Genomic DNA, 17,197 nt, shown 5'->3' on the forward strand with positions numbered 1-17,197 from the left:
GAGAGTATCTTTTTAATCTGGGTACAGCCAAAAGTTTCTTAGGGCACAGAAGGAAAGAAAAGGAAACATGATAAAATAGTCATCATCAAAATTAAAAACCTAGGGCCTTCACTAGTGGTCCAGTGGTTAAGACTCCGTGCTTCCAATGCAGGGGCTGTGGGTTTGATCCCTGGCCAGGAAACTGAGATCCCACATGCTGCGTGGCATGGCCAAAAACAACCAAAATATTGAAAACCTAATCAAAAGACGGTATTTAAAAAAGGAGTTGCCACACCACAGATTAGAAGAAAATATTCACAAAACATGAATTTAACAAAATATTTGTGTCCAGTGGGTAGACAGATAGATAGAGAGATAGACAGATAGGTAGATAGATAGAAATAATAAAACAAAAAGTAAAGTTTTTGAAAAAAGGCAAAAAAATAGGAACTTTACAAAGAGAGAGATGAATGGTTAATAAGCACATGAAAACGTGCTCACATCATTAGACATCAGAGAAAGGCAAATTCAAATCACTACAAGATGCCACTGTGCATAGAAAAGAACAGGTGTTATTAAAATAAATGGGTCATCAAATGTGGGCAAGGGGCTTCCCTGGTGGCGCAGTGGTTGAGAGTCCGCCTGCTGATGCAACTGACACGGGTTCGTGCCCCGGTCCGGGAAGATCCCACATGCCGCGGAGCAGCTGGGCCCATGAGCCATGGCCGCTGGGCCTGCATGTCCGGGTCCTGTGCTCCGCAACAGGAGAGGCCACAGCGGTGAGAGGCCTGCGTACTGCAAAAATAAATAAATAAATAAATAAATAAATAAATGTGGGCAAGGATATAGAACAAATTGAGCTCTCATACATGGCTGGTGGGAATGGCAAATGATACAACAGCTTTCAAAAACATTACCACAATATTTTTATTATGGAAGTAAACATAACCTACCCTAAGATTCAACAGTTTTACCTCTAGGTATTTCCTGAAGAAAATTGAAAACATATATTCACATACACAAACACACTCACAAATACACACACAGACACACATCTATACACACACCAAGACAAAATCTTGTGTAAGATTGTTTATAGCACCTTTATTTCTAACAGTCAAAATTGGAAAAGCCCTGTCATCCATCAATAGGTGAATGGGTAAAGAAACTACAGTATATTCATACAATGGGATACTACTTATCAATAAAAAAGGAGATACTGCTAATAAAATAACATGGATGAGTGTCAAAACAATATGCTAAATGAAATAAGTTCTACATAAAAGAATACACAGTATAAGATTTCATTTTCATGAAGTCCCTAAATGGGCAAAACTTCAATAAGAAAACAGATTAGAGCAGTGATGGACTCTGGTATCAGGGTGTTTAGAACTAATTAATATAAAGCATTATGCAACTTTCTGAAATGATGATAATATTCTATATCTTGACTGGGATTTGGGTTGCACAGATGTGTATATTTACCAAAATTCATCTAATTGTGCACTGGAGCTTGTGAAGTAAACTCTATGTATTTTTTTTTCCTAGAAAATAACTAGAAACTAATATTGGACTCCAGCTAATGAAGTGCTTATTGTTGAAATGTACATGTATCTTCAATTTACTTTGACATACATCCAAACAGTAAGGTAAGTTGATGGATAGATGAAGAGAAATGCAATGAAATAAGCATAGCAGGATATTAACAATTATTAAATATTGGCAATAAATATATATTTGTTTACTAAGTAGTTCTTTCAACTTACTGTGTGTTAGAAATTTTTCATAGCAAGTGGCTGGAATAAAGAATGTTCATTTTCACAAAATTGCAGTATAAAAGTAGGACCTATGAAAAATGTTGGGGCAGGCAAACATTATGCAAGTTAGGAATGAACATATTAAAAAACAGAATAATTGATACCTACAGAGATAACTTGAATTCCCCAGACAGGCTGCTGAAGGATGTTGGAGATTGAATGGATATTTTTAAAAAACTGTATTAGTTTGCTAGGGCTGCTGAAACAAAGTACCACAAATTGAGTGGCTTAAACAACAGAAATTTATTGTTTACAATTCTGGAGACTAGAAGTCTGAGATCAAGGTATTGGCAGAGTTACTTCCTTCTAAGGGCTGTGAAAAAGAATTTGTTCCATGTCTCTTGCCTAGCTTCTGATGATTTGGCATTCCCTGGCTATAGAAGCATCACTCCAATCTCTCACTTCATCACATGAACTACTCCTTGTGTGTATGTGTCTGTCTCCAAATTTCCCCTTTTTATAAGAATGCCAGTCACATTGAATTAAGGCCTACCCTAATGGCCTCATGTCAGCTAATAACATCTGCAGCAGTCCTACTGCAAAAAGGTCACATTCAATATACGAATTTTAAGAGATTTCGATTTAATCCATAATAAACACAAATACGATAGAGTGGAAATGCAGTTATTGAATCAGCGAAGGCAGAAATAGGGCTCTGAGCCATTGAAGTGGGTATTAAGGTAGGCATGGTAGGCAATACAACCTGCTGTAAATCTGGCGCCCTACTAGGCTGGGGATGTCCTTTTAGTGGCAAGCAGCTCTGGTATACATGCTTATTTCTAATTTTGCTAAAGAATAATAGAAAAGAATACTGTTGATAGTGCTGTAACTGCAGTATTGAGGGCTTTTTCCTTTCCTGCTGAAACTTATATATAAGACATCTCTACCTTTTTCCTATTGTTGCTCATCTTGCATTGGAATTTGCTTATGAATCAATACAACTTCTGCCTTACAATGCCATTATTTCCATATTCGCTTATCACGGTGAACTAGTTAGAACTTTACATTGCAGAAAAAAGGCTTTATGTATTATTCCAAAATCTGTAGGTTTTAAGGATAAAATTGAGAATCCGTATTTCAGAGATTTTAGGTAATCTTCATTCTTTACATGTGAATTTTTACTGTTAACAACTATATCTGAAATGGGATTTAGAAGTTTTCATGTTCTATGCCAGACATCTATGTGTTATTTATGTTTTTACAAACTACAAACATGATTATTTATTCAGAAAAATATTTCACGTATACTATAAAAGAAAGCAATTCAGGGATCTAGAAAATGTCCTTTTCACTATGTTACTAATATCTCATGTTTATTTCCATGAATTATGGTTTTTATTAACTAAGATTAAGAATAACCTCACCCATTAGGTTGATGGTGGTTACTAATGAGAAAATCTGGGCTCTGTTAACAATACCAATTCAATCATTTTATTCACCATTTACCAATTCACTTGATTTTCAACATGATATAAATCTAATTTTATTTATGAATTGATTTTTACTTTTTAAAATGTTTTTAAGTAAAAGTGGTATCCTATTAAAAGACCCATGTTTTCCTTGCTTTTATCCAGTCAATGCATTTTAAACATCACATCAGTACAAGTATTTCTACTTATAGAAGCACTGTAGGTTATTTGCCCATCATTTACTAATGGATTTTAAATTACTCTCAGTGCCACATAAATTCACATAATCCTGTGAAAAACATGTTTGATGCATTTGAATAGTCTTAGGGAATAAAATTCCTGTAAGCAAACTGAATGTTTATCCAATGATAAACACCTATAGATTTTTTTCTTTTTTTGACCATGCTGCAAGGCATGTTGGATCTCAGTTTCCTGACCAGGGATCAAACCCATGCCCCCTGCATTGGAAGCACAGAGTCTTAACCACTGGACCACCAGGGAAATCCCATATAGAATTTTAACAAATTTCCTGTAAGTAAATTGACGGGTCCAATGATAAACACATATAAAATTTTAACACATTATACCAAATATCACATTCAAAAAATTTTAAATATCTACTTGTTTATATGTTCACCAATTCAAAATAAAAATGCTTAATTTTGTAAGGTTTTTATATTAATAGATAAAAGAATAATATTTCCCTTATAGCTAATCCTTCCTTTATAAATACAAAATTTTATTATTTTATTTATTATTGGAACTATATACAAATCAAAATCTTTTCAATAGATCTAAAGCATCATTTCAAGAAAGAAAAGACATGCTGTCTGTTCACACTGTTCTTGCTAATGTCACATCAATGATTTCATTATAAGCAGTTTTCAAATTTATAAAAATTATAGTTGAAATATACATTTGTATTCCAACCTATACATTATTGTTTCCAAATATCTCCATTTAAAATAATGAAGTTGTGAGTAGTAAAACTGCATGAATAAAAGAATAAAGGTGTTATCTCTAATTATACATTTTTGCCTTCATGCATCAAAATGTTTTATAATTTACATAAAAATTGTCAAGCATTTAAATACCATGATGAGGTGCTTACTTGTTACTTAAATATATTTAAATTAGTATATGCAACCTAGTTAGGTAAGTCTGATTATGAGGCCCATACACTACATTTTAAAACAAAGTAAAATCTGTCACTACATATTGAGTTGAATGAAGAAAGGACTTAGAAATTTCAAAGTGAATCTATAGTAAGCTACTTTTTATTCATATACAAGTTTTTCTTCCAATGATATATATCACTGATTTATATCACACCTTATGTATATGATGTATATATACATATATTGTATATTTCCCTCTCAAAAATCTAGCTGACCTCTATGCTTTACATCAAGAATCTAAAATTTTATTTTTCTCTTACTGCAGCAGGAAGAATAACAATTATGGAAGGTTTTGTTTTTTTTTTAATAAATCAGTGCTGAGAATAAATCATTAGTAGTCATCTCAACATAGTTCAAATACTAGGCAACCTGCTTTCTTACCATCCTATTTACATAATAGCTAAATTTTAAAAGATTCACATAAGATGATTTTTAATATACAGTCCAATTTTAAATGTGTAAACAGAGATGATCATTTCAGAAAACATAGATAGATACCTATGTAAATAATTGTTTTTTTTCTTATTTTATTATTTAAAGCATAAGAAATATAGAGTATTTTAACAAATACCAGTATATTCACCCGAAAGGAGTTATCAAATATGGTCATTTTGCCACATTTTAGGCATTTCTGTTTTTAAAGAAAGTACTGACATTTTTGCAGCGATTTGTCTTACTTCTTTCTGCAAATTAAATCACCATTCTGAATTCAGTTGTATGTTCCTTCCATCCATGTTTATTTATCTGTTATTTCATATATGTGCATTCATACACAATTATAGTATTATTATTTTAACTTTCCATAAATGGTAGGATTCTATATGCAATTGACAATTTGTTTAATTTATTCTTCAGCATTTTAAGTATTCTTTCATATTTATACATATAGCTTTAATTCATTTATTTCACTACTATATAATTTTTTTCATTGAATATGTTTAGCCAAATCAATTTATCTGTTCCTCATTGATGGATATTTGTTTTTCTGATGTTTTTTCATTACCATAAGCAATTGTGTAGCAGTCATCCTGGTAATACTTTCCTGTGTATATGTGCAAATGATTCTTCTGATTATAAATTTAAAAAAGGAATTTGAAGATTGTAGTGGAGTAGGTACATCTTTAATTTTCTTGAATTTGCTAATCTGTTCTACAGATTGGTCATGCCAAATCACACTGCTACCATAGTACAAGGAAATTCATTTGTGTCCATGTCTCTGCTACCATATAGTATGGCAAATTTTTTAAAATTTTTGTAAATTTGATGAATTTTAAATAGAACATTAATATTATTTAAATTGACAACTCATTACTACTGAGGGTATGATCTTTTGAAAATTCCAAATGGCTTTGTCCTAGTGTCAATTGCTATCAGCAAATCCACAAAAAGGATGAAAGGGCTAACTCCTAGCTACAGAGCAGTTTAGGAAATTTCCCACATATAAATATGTAGAATATGTTTGAAGTCATTTCCTTATGGATAGAAAACTGTCCCAAAATAATTTGTTGGATAGTCAGTTTATCCATTCCAATCTGTACAGTCCATTCTTTTTTCAGTGTATTTAATGCCACTTCTGTGATATATCTAGCTTCTGTGTGTAGATTTTCTTCCTAGCACTCTTTTTTATTTGACCTCTTGCGCCCTGTGCCATATTTCACTCTTTGTTACTATAGCATTATAATTATCCCAAATATATATAGGAAAGCCACCCTCCTTCAAATATTTCATTATTGTCTTGGCTCTTTATCTTTCCTTATGAATTTTTGGTCAGTTTGTCAAATTCCACATAATAAGTCTTCCCATATATGAGCATATATTTTCACGTATATAAGCAATTACTATTTTTTATGTAAATCCTGTATCTAGCCGTCTAATTATTAGTTAGACTCCTAGATACAGGACTAATTGTTAGTATTAATCCTAACCATTTGTCTTTATGCTCTCTTGAGATTCTATATGGACAATTATAATTTCTACTAAACTTGACATTTTCTTTCTGATATAGATTCAAGTTTTAATACCCTCATCAGAATTTTTGTACAATGGTAAATAGAAGTGGAACAGTAAACATATATTTTCTGACATTTAAAGCAAAGTATCTAGTATTTCACTAATGTTATCTATGTCACAGGTTGAAAACAACATTTGTTGTTTTAAGAAATAATATTTATTTTGTTCTGAGTTTGAACATGATGGATATTGAATTGTATCTAATGCTGTATCTGCACCTATTGAGATGATTATAGGCTTCTCTTTTTTCTTAAGGTGTTGAATTATATTAATAGATATACTTACTTTAAATATATTTACATGGCTATAATAATCTTTTTTGATTGATGTATGCTTTATACATTGCTTGACTTTGCTATTATTTATTTGTAAATTTTGCAAATATTTGTGTTAGAGAAATTGACTTCTGAGTTTTCTTTCCCATTATATTCTTTTGAATTTTGCTATTAAGCTTATCAAAATCCCCTAAAACTGCTGTAGGAAAAATATCTTTTTCAATTCTCTGGAACAGTTTGCTTAAATGAGAGATTAGAGTTTCCTTGAACTTTGTTCAAACTTGACTGAAGATTCTCCAGAGCTGGTTAGTTTATTTTGTGTATTTTTTTTCTAATTTGATTTTCTTAATGAACATGGCTGTACATTGGTTTTAATTTCTTCTTGAGACAATTTTGGCAAATTGCATTTTTCTTTTAAATTATCTATTTTATCTAAGTTTTCAAGTATATTCGTATACATTTATCTAGAATATTCTCCTATGAGATTCTAATCTCTACTGTATATGATTTATGTTCCCTTTTTTTTATTCAGTTTTGATATATAATGTCATGGGTCTCTTTAATTTTCTTTTTTTTTCTCATTTTGCCTAGAAGTTTTCTTTGATCCTCATTGTTTTTCATTATTTCTCATTTCATTAATTTCTATTTTTAAACTTTTACATCTCTCTATTTTTAGAGAAAACAATGGCATTTGTTTTCTGAATGTTTTTACTTGAATATATATTTCTTTAATGTTAATTTAGTATTTTTCTTGTCAATATTATATGCTTTAAGGTCAGAAAATCATCTAAGTATTTCTTAGTAAAATCAAGAAGGTTTATATGAATGCTTTTTGTTGTGTTTCACTTGTAAACATATATTTTTTTTTAAACATGGAAGACCTTTTTTAAATAAATGTATTTATTTTATTTATTTATTTTTGGCTGAGTTGGGTCTTCATTGCTGTGCACAGGCTTTCTCTACTTGCAGCGAGCGGAGGCTACTCTTCATTGCCGTGTGTGGGCTTCTCACTTCGGTGGCTTCTCTTGTAGCGGAGCATGGGCTCTAGGCGTGCGGGCTTCAGTAGTTGTGACGTGCGGGCTCAGTAATTGTGGCACACAGGCTCAGTAGTTGTGGCTCACAGGCTCTAGAGCGCAGGGTCAGTAGTTGTGGCGCACGGGCTTAGTTTCTCCGCGTCATGTGGGATCTTGGCAGGCGGATTCTTAACCACTGTGCCACCAGGGAAGTCCTGTAAACATATTTTAAATCCATTGTAGTTTTACCTTTGACACGTCAATTATTTTGTAGTCTTTTCTCAGTTTTCCCATGTTGTGATAGATGTATATATGAGAGATATTCTTTTGTGAAGTGAATTATGATGAAGTTTTTCTTGCTGTGTACATAGGATATCTGCATTCCTTATAAGAGAAACACTCCATGTTCACCAGGTAGCAGTAAGATACATTCCACTTTTGCACATTACTATTCAGATAAAATACCACTACCTTGAAGTACAAACACCAATTAAACTACAAAATATAGGAAGAGTACTTATGATGTGCTAAAAATTCCACAACAATGTGACAGATTAATGAGACTTAAAGGGAACATTTATTTTCCCACCATTTAGCAATGGATTTTTTCAAATATTTCATTTTTTAAAATCAGAACCTTTACATTAAGACAGTAAATTCAAATAGTATACATAATTAGGACCTCATTAACCACATTTATTTATTTAACCATTTTCTAGGTTATAAAAGAGGGATAATAATAGTACCTACCTTACTGATTTATTACACACATTGAATAAATATTTGAAAGAATTCACAGGAGTGTCTGGCATATAGTAAGCAATAAATGTTATTTATTTATTTACTTTTTTTTTCACAATTCCATAGCTTTTACTTTCAAATTTTACACTACTCGCATTTTAAGACTTTATCAGATGACCTTTACAGGTCAGATGACCTTTTACAACAAGAATGTTATATGAAATGGATGATCTTTTACGACATAAATGCTATGTGAAATGGACTCTTTTATTCAAATAGACTTCCCATTACATTGCTATAAGCTCTTGCTAGGTATATGCTTTTTATCCAGTTATTATATACAGTCTCCCTTTATTTATTTATTTTTTAATTATTTTTTACTGGAATATAGTTGATTTACAATGTTGTGTTAGTTTCCGCCATACAGCAAAGTGAATCAGTTGTACATATACATATATCCACTCTTTCTTAGATTCTTTTCCCATATAGGTCATTACAGAGTATTGAGTAGAGTTCCCTGTGCTATACAGTAGATTCTTATTAGTCATCTATTTTATATATAGTAGTGTGTATATGTCAATCCCAATCTCCCAATTTATCCTCCCCCTTTCCCTACTGGTAACCATAAGATTGTTTTCTACATCTGTCACTCTATTTCTGTTTTGTAAATAAGTTTATTTGTATCATTTTATTAGATTCCACATATAAGTGATATCATATGATATTTGTCTTTGTCTGATTTACCTCACTTAGTATGATAAACTCTAGGTCATCCATGTTGCTGCAAATGGCATTATTTCATATTTTTTAACTGCTGAGTAATATTCCATTGTATATATGTACTACATCTTCTTTATCCATTCCTCTGTTGATGGACATTTAGGTTGCTGCCATGTCTTGGCTATTGTACACAGTGCTTCAGTGAACATTGGGGTGCATGTATCCTTTGAACCATGTTTTTCTCTGGTTCTTCTTTATCCATTCCTCTGTTGATGGACATTTAGGTTGCTTCCATGTCTTGGCTATTGTACACAGTGCTTCAGTGAACATTGGGGTGCATGTATCCTTTGAACCATGTTTTTCTCTGGATATATGCCCAGGAGTGGGATTGTAGGATCATATGATAGCTCAGTTTTTAGTTTTTTAAGGAATCTCCATACTGTTCTGCATAGTGGCTGTACCAATTTACATTCCCACCAACAGTGTTGGAGTGTTCCTTTTTCTCCACACCCTTTCCAGCATTCATTGTCTGTAGAGTTTTTGATAATGGCCATTCTGACTGGTGTGAGGTGATACCTCATTGTCATTTTGATTTGCATTTCTCTAATAATTAGTGATGTTGAGCATCTTTTCATGTAATTTTTTGGCCATCTGTGTGGAGAAATGACTATTTAGATCTCCTGCCCATTTTCTGATTGGGTTGTTTTTTGATATTGAGCTGCATGAGTTGTTTGTATATTTTGGAGATTAATCCCTTGTCAGATGCTTCAATTGCAAATATTTTCTCCCATTCTGAGGGTTGTCTTTTCGTCTTGTTTATGGTTTCCTTTGCTGTGCAAAAGCTTTTAAGTTTAATTAGGTCCCATGTGTTTATTTTTGTTTTTATTTTCATTAGTCTAGAAGTTGGATCAGAAAAGATCTTGCTAAATTCATTGATTAACTCTGCAAACAGTGACAATTTTACTTCTTCTTTTCCATTTTGGATGAGATTCCTTTTATTTCTTTTTCTTCTCTGATTGCCATGGCTAGGACTTCCAAAACTGTGTCGAATAAGAGTGGTGAGAGTGGATACCCTTGTCTCATTCCTGATCTTAGAGGAAATACTTTCAGCTTTTCATCATTAAGAATGATGTTTGCTGTGGGTTTGTCATATATGGCCTTTATTATGTTGAGGTAGGTTCCCTCTATGCCCACTTTCTGGGGTGTTTTTACCATAAATGGGTGTTGAATTTTGTCAAAAGCTTTTTCTGCATCTGTTGAGATGATCATATGGTTTTTATTCTGCAATTCATTAATACGGTGTATCACATTGATTGATTGATTTGTGTATATTGAAGAATCCTTGCATCCCTGGAGTAAATCCCACTTGATCATGGTGTATGATACTTTTAATGTGTTGTTGGATTCTGTTTGCTAGTATTTAGTTGAGGATTTTTGCATCTATGTTCATCAGTGATATTGGCCTGCAATTTTCTTTTCTTGTGATATCTTTTTCTGGTTTTGGTGTCAGAGCAATGTTGGCCTCGTAGAATGAGCTTGGGAGTGTTTTTTCCTCTGCGATTTTTTGGAAGAGCTTGAGAAGGGTAGGTACTAACTCTTCTCTAAATGTTTGATAGGATTTGCCTGTGAAGCCATCTGGTCCTGGACTTTTGTTTGTTGGAAGAGTTTTTCATTTTTTAAAACTTACTTTATTTTTTAAATTTTTGGCTGAGTTGGGACTTCATTGCTGCATGCAGGCTTTCCCCAGTTGCGGCAAGCAGGTTCTACTCTTCGTTGCAGTACGTGGGCTTCTCATAGCCATGGCTTCTCTTGTTGCGGAGCACAGGCTCTAGGCACATGGGCTTCATTAGTTGCAGCATGCAGGCTCAGTAGTTGCAGCATGCAGGCTCTGGAGTATGTGGGCTTCAGTAGTTGTGACACATGGGCTCAGTTGTTGCGGCACACAGGCTCTAGGGTGTGTGGGCTTCATGTGGGGCATGGGCTCAGTAGTTGTGGCTCACGGGCTCTAGAGCTCAGGCTCAGTAGTTGTGGCACACGGGTTTAGTTGCTCTGTGGCATGTGGGATCTTCACGGACTAGGGATTGAACCCATGTGCCCTACATTGGCAAGTGGATTCTTAACCAATGTGCCACCAGGGAAGTCCTGTTGGAAGAGTTTTAATCACAGTTGCAATTTCAGTACTTGTGATTGGTCTGTTCATATTTTTTATTTCTTCCTCATTCAGTCTTTAAGGTTGCACCTTTCTAAGAATTTGTCCATTTCTTCCAGGTTGTCTATTTTATTGGCATAGAGTTGTTTGTAGTAGTCTCTTATGATCCTTTGTATTTCTGTGGTGTCATTGTAACTTCTTTTTCTGTTCTAATTTTATTGATTTAAGTCCTCTCCTTTTTTTTTCTTGATGAGTCTGTCTAAAGGTTTATCAATTTTGTTTATCTTCTCAAAGAACCAACTTTTAGTTTTATTGATTTTTGCTACTGTTTACTTCATCTCTATTTCATTTATTTCTGCTCTGATCTTTATGATTTCTTTCCTTCTACTAACTTTATGTTTTGTTTGTTCTTCTTTCTCTAGTTGCTTTAGGTGTAAGTTTAGGTTGTTTTTGAGATTTTTATTGTTTCTTGAGGGAAGATTGTATTGCTAGAAACTTCCCCCTTAAAACTGCTTTTGCTGCATCCCATAGGTTTTGGATCATCATGTTTTCATTGTCATTTGTCTCTAGGTATTTTTTGACTTCCTCTTTGATTTCATCAGTGCTCCACAGACACAGTGTGTCTGTGTGTTTTACAGTTTATTTTTGCCTGTAATTGATTTCTAATCTCATAGTATTATGGTCTGGAAAGATGCTTGATATGACTTCAATTCTCTTAAATTTACTGAGGCTTGATTTGTGGTCTAAGATGTGATCTATCTTGGAGAATGTTGCATGTGCACTTGAGAAGAAAGTGTATTCTGCTTCTTTTGGATGGAATGTCCTATAGATATTGATTAAGTCTCTCTGGTCTTATGTGTCATTTAAGGCCTGGGTTTCCTTATTAATTTTCTGTCTGGATGATCTGTCCATTGGTGTAGGTGGGGTGTTAAAGTCCTCCACTATTATTGTGTTACTGTTGATTTCCCCTTTTATGTCTGTTAGCATTTGCCTTGTATATTGAGGTACTCGTATGTTGGGTACATACATATTTACAATTGGATTTTCTTCTTGGATTGATTCCCTGATCATTATGTAGTATCGTTCCTTGTGTCTTGTAACAGTCTTTATTTTAAAGTCTATTTTATGATATGAGTATTGCAACTCCGGCTTTCTTTTGATTTCAATTTGCATGGAATATCTTTTTCCATCCCCTCACTTTCGGTCTGTATGTGTCCCTAGGTCTGAAGTGGGTCTCTTGTAGACAGCATATAGATGGGTCTTGTTTGTATCCTTTCAGCAAGCCTGTGTCTTTTGGTTGGAGCATTTAATCCATTCACATTTAAGGTAATTATCGATATGTATGTCCCTATTACCATTTTCTTAATTCTTTTGGGTTTGTTTTTGTAAGTCTTTTTTCTTCCCTTCCTCTTTTATTCTCTTGCAGTTTGGTGACCATCTTTAGTGTTGTGTTTGGGTTACTTTTTCTTTTTTGTGTGTGTATCTATTGTAGTTTTGGGGTTTGCTGTTCCCATGAGATTTTGATATAGCAGTCTATATATGTACAGGATTGTTTTCAGTTGCTGGTCTCTTTCCCACCTAGAGAAATTCCTTTAGCATTTGTTGTAAAGCTAGTTTGGTGGTGCTAAATTCTCTTAGTTTTTGCTTGTCTGTAAACTTGATTTCTCTGTTGAATCTGAATCAGAACCTTGCTAGGTAGAGTATCCTTGGCTGTAGGTTTTTCCCTTTCATCCCTGGAAATATATCATGCCACTGTCTTCTGGCCTGCAGAGTGTCTTCTGAAAAATCAGCTGATAACCTTATGGGGATTCCCTTGTATGTTGTTTGTTGCTTTCCCCCTTGTTGCTTTTAATATTTTTTCTTTGTCTTTAATTTTTGTCAGTTTGGTTAATGTGTGTCTCAGCATGTTCCTTCTTGGGTTCATCCTGTATGAGACTCTCTGTGCTTCCTGGACTTAAGCAAGTGTTTTTTGTTCTTATGTTAAGGACGTTTTCAGCTATAATATCTTCAAATATTTTCTGAGGCCCTTTCTCTTTCTATTCTCCTTCTGGGACCCCTTCTGGGAATGTTGGTGTGTTTAATGTTGTCCCAGATGTCTCTGAGACTTTCCTCATTTCTTTTTTTTTTTTTTTTTTTTTTTGCGGTACGCAGGCCTCTCACCGCTGCGGCCTCTTCCGCCGCGGCCTCTTCTGCCGCGGAGCACAGGCTCCAGACGTGCAGGTCCAGCGGCCATGGCTCACAGGCCCAGCCGCTCCATGGCATGGGGGATCCCCCCGGACTGGGGCAAGAACCCACGTCCCCTGCATCGGCAGGCGGACTCCCAACCACTGCGCCACCAGGGAAGCCCTCCTCATTTCTTTTTATTCTTTTTTCTTTATTCTGTTCTGTGGCAGTGATTTCTACCACTCTGTGTTCTAGCTCACTTATTCGTTCTTCTGCCTTAGTTATTCTGCTATTGGTTCCTTCTAGTTTATTTTTCATTTTAGTTATTATATTGTTCATTGCTGTTTTTTTGTTCTTTAAATCTTCTAGCTCCTTGTTAAATATTTCTTGCATCTTCTCGATCTGTGCCTCCATTCTTTTTCTGAGATTTTGGATCAGTTTTACTATCATTAGTCTGAATTCTTTTTCAGATAGATTGCCTCTTTCCTCTTCATTTAGTTGTTCTTGTGGGTTTTTATCTTTTTCCTTCATTTGCAACATATTTCTCTGTCATCTAATTTTGTCAAACTTTCTGTGTTTGTGGTCTCCTTTCCACAGGCTGCAGGATCATAGTTCCTCTTGCTTCTAGTGTCTGCTTCCTGGTGGGTGAGATTGGTCCAGGGGCTTGTGTAGGCTTCCTGGTAGGAGGGTTGATGCCTTCCGTCTAGTGGGTGAAGCTGGGTCTTGTCCCTCTGATGGGCAGCGTTGTGTCAATGTGTGTGTGTTTGAGGGGCTGTTTGCTCAGTATGACTTTATGCAGCTTGTCTTCTGATGGGGAGGCTATGTACCTTTCTTGTTGGTTGTTTGGCCTGAGGCTTTCCAGCACTGGGGCCTGCAGGTTGTTGGGTGGGACTGGGTCTTAGTGCTGAAATGTGGACCTCTGTGAGAGCTCACTTTGATCAATATTACCTGGGGCTTCTGCTACCAGTGTCCTTGCCCCCACAGTGAGCTATAGTCAAACTTTGCCTCTCCAGAAGACCCTCCAAGACCCCTAGGTAGGTCTAGTCCAAGTTCCTAAGGAGGTACTACTTTGTGCTTGGTCTCAGTGCACATGAGACCCTGTGTGTTCCCTCTGAGAGTGGAATCTTTGTTTCCCCCAGCCCTGTGGAGCTCCTGCACTCAAGCCCCAATGGCCTTCAAGGCTAAATGCTCTGGGTGTTCTTCCTTCCAATGCCAGACCCTCAGACAGTCTTGGAGGGCTATTTTTTATGTGGGAATGTCCCTGTGTAGCCTGCGTGGGTTTAATATTTTTTGGTGCAAGGGCTGTTTTTCGTACAGATGTCTGCCACCCTTTCCTCAGTGTATGCTGGCTGTTATCCCCTTGAAAGAAGGTATGACTGATGTTGTGGTGACCAGAGCATGACCTGGATATTAGGCAAGGTCTCCCTTTTGCTCTGTAGTTGTCACTGCCCTGTCAGAGTTGGAGTCTGCTCACTAGTTGTTAGAGTAGAGGCCCCCATATCTTTTTCTTAGCTGTGTTTCTGATCTGTGGTTGAGGTAGGCAGGATTGGAGCACTCCCACTGGGAGGGAAACCACTGAGTATTCCTCCTTTGGAGCTGTTCGCCTGTGGGTGTGTTCTGTTGTGTCACCTTTCACCTGTTGTGCGAACTCTCAGATTACACTTTTGTTGGCACCTTAACCATGGGTATGCAAGCAGTTGGCCCTGGTGTCTCAGACATTGTTTTCACCAGGCCACCAGTGTAGATCCACTGAAATCAGGTCCCAGGAGTGCAGTAATCATGGATCTGGACCTGCTGTGGGCACTATGGGGGCAGCTCAGATTCTGGCCAGGCCCAACCCCCGTGTGTATGAGCCCGCCAAATCTACAGTTTCTAGAGCTAGACCCATCTTGGCTGCAGGACCACTCGTTGTCCATCAGATGTTCTATAGGTGCTGAGTTTACAAAGCCAGTTGCAGGGGTGTCAATATGCAGTTTGCGCAGCTGTGAGGTGAGATTTTCTTCCTTAGTTGCACAGGCCCTGGGCTCAGCTGTGGTTTCAGCCCCACCTCTGCGTTTGGGCCACCCACAGGGGTCTGCTTCTGAGGCTGCCCCAGAGCACATGAATCTGCCCTGGTGAGGAGGGGGCATGGAGGCAGTCGCAGCTGGGGTTGCAGGAGTGCCCACTGCAGCAGGGACAGGGCATGGAGGAGGAGGTGGTGGCTTCCAGGGTCCTGGGAGCCCTGGTGGGGTTGGATGCACAGGGCAGCCGGCAGCCGCAGGTGTGAGAGAGTCGGCCCCAGCAGGAGCCCTTCCTAGTGCCTGGGGAGGCAGGGGCTGGTGTGTGGGAAGAGAGGCTGAAATGGCAGCCCTGCCCCTTGTGCATCACTCAACAATGGCGCTTTGCTTCTATGGTGGTCCAGGTTTCCTCCATAAGCATTCTCAGTTGTGGATTTTCTTATTCCCATCCCCTCAGGCTGTCTCCTTGCAGCCAACAGCAGTCTTCTCCCCAGGTTTGCTCTCCAGAGCCCATGTTTCAGCACCCAGCCCCCGTCCACAATGGCAGACACACGTCTCAGGCTGGGGCATGCAGGGCTGTGGCACGGACCATCTGTGTAGGTCTCACTGTGTCCTACCTGCCACAGACCGGTTGCTGCACTCTTCTCTGATAGCCCCTGAAGCGCCCCTTCTGTCCCAACTGATGTCTCTGCCGGTGATGGGGCTTCCCCAGATTCGGGAACCTCTCCTTCAGCTCTGCCCCCAGGATCACAGGTCCTGCCCTGCTTCCTATCCTCTTCCTTTTCCCATCTTCTTTCTTTTATCCTACCCAGTTACGTGGGGATTTTTCACATCCTTTTAGGTGTCCGAGGTCCTGTGCTAGTATTCAGTCAGTGCTCTGTTAGTATTGTTCCATTTGTACAGGTATTCGTGATGCACATGTGGGAAAGATGAACTCCACCTCCTCCTACTCCTCTGCCATCTTGACTCCTCTCCAATAAATGTTTTTTAAATAAAAAGCATATTGTAATATATATAATATTTAACACCTCTTCTACAAAAACCTTGTAGCAAAACCAAATCAACTTTTTTCTTTTATAAAAAATTAAACTAAGCATAATAACAAAGTGAGTTTTCAATGCAAGCAAAATTTTCATAGGTAAGTTTGCTCTTATTTAATAGAAAGCAGGTTTGAAAGTTAGGTATGAACCCCAGGAAATATATAACTGCTATGAAAACTGAGACAAACATGAGAAAATAGCTGCATAAAATAAAATGTGTTCTTCTAACTATTGCTGGTCAATCATAAGCCTTTTTCTTGAAGATTTCTAAGTCCTATCTATGTAGCATCAACCACAAAGAGACTATTCCTTCTGCAGATCAGACCAGTCTCAAATTGCATCTCAACAGTCTCGGGAATCCCTTCTGTCTTCTTTCTTCTCTTTCAGTGAATTCTCATTCATCCCATTGGACACTGATAGACCTGTCTGATAAAATAATGTTTGAATCCAAAATGTTAGAAGATAAAAGCAAACTCAGAATTGGGTAAAGACAATCAGAATTTGACAATCTTCAAGTGAATTAACATACTGAGAGATAACTGAAACTAGGAAACCCAAATGGTTTTCAAGTATATCTATGTTTCTAAACTCCCAAAACACATACAGAAATATTCTATTAAAACTTTTTTCTAAACCATAGCCATAAACTGAATCTAATAGCACAACTCTGAGGAAATGAATTTGGGGAGTATCATAAGATAATTAA

The sequence above is a fragment of the Leucopleurus acutus genome (assembly GCF_964270905.1).
Source record: "Leucopleurus acutus genome assembly, chromosome: 12".
Lineage (NCBI taxonomy): Eukaryota > Metazoa > Chordata > Mammalia > Artiodactyla > Delphinidae > Leucopleurus > Leucopleurus acutus.